Source organism: Penaeus monodon, chromosome 15, assembly GCF_015228065.2.
Source record: "Penaeus monodon isolate SGIC_2016 chromosome 15, NSTDA_Pmon_1, whole genome shotgun sequence".
In the NCBI taxonomy this organism is placed as follows: Eukaryota; Metazoa; Arthropoda; class Malacostraca; order Decapoda; family Penaeidae; genus Penaeus; species Penaeus monodon.
The window spans coordinates 27,703,759-27,704,495 of NC_051400.1; the positions used below are offsets into that span (position 1 = coordinate 27,703,759).

At 36.6% G+C, this 737-nt stretch overlaps 1 protein-coding gene across 1 annotated transcript in view; it reads left to right on the plus strand.

Annotated features, from left to right (window-relative positions):
- Nucleotides 1-106: 106 nt before the first annotated feature.
- LOC119581885 (P3 protein-like) overlaps nucleotides 107-737 on the plus strand; it is a gene marked incomplete at its 3' end in the record, with an annotated part of 3,885 nt that continues 3,254 nt past the window's right edge. Inside the window, 1 exon segment of the mRNA XM_037930045.1 lies at nucleotides 107-166.

Below are 737 nucleotides of genomic sequence, written 5' to 3' on the forward strand. Positions count from 1 at the left end.
TCACGGAAGAACGAAAAATACCCCCTCAGATTTTTATCGGTGTTTCGTAATGTGACACTGGAACGGGTATTTCGGCCATGCCTTACCTGAGTCCTAAGTTAGCACATGGGCGATACTGAGCCTTCAGTTGTCTCGAGGCATCTGTTGGGAAAGGAGTCTACCCAAGGTACTGTCGCAGCTTACCTAGATATGTATGTTTTAATTTTGATGTTAGGATTTCCCCCCTTTCTCATTTTTCAGTGAGTGGCGAAAATTGGAACATTTTGTGACTTTTTATCCAGTTCTAGAAAAATAAATAGAGAATGACAGATTCATTGTTGACCTAGTGATGATTTGTATGTATTAGTTATGCATTACCTAAATTAATTTTTATTTCGTTGGAAACCATTAAAGTTTTCAAACTAAAACTTCAATTCACTAAAATATACGATTTTCTAGAGTCGTTTTCACCTCTCTTACAGTCGTACAGATAATAGATGTAATTACAGCTTTCCTCAGAAAGCTGTAAGGTCGTATGTTTGGGGTTGTTCAGTGATTTTTTAAGATAAGAATACCAGCTATATGCCATGATTACAACATATAAGAACGTAAACATGGTATGTGTGCTTTCGCATAAGTGCTTTTATGCATGAGTGATTGTATTCATATTCACGATTGCTTGGAATTGTTTAGGTGTAAGGGAGGTCGCGGAATTGTGTAAAAACGTTTATTTAGAAACACGTTTTGGTTTCTTCCTG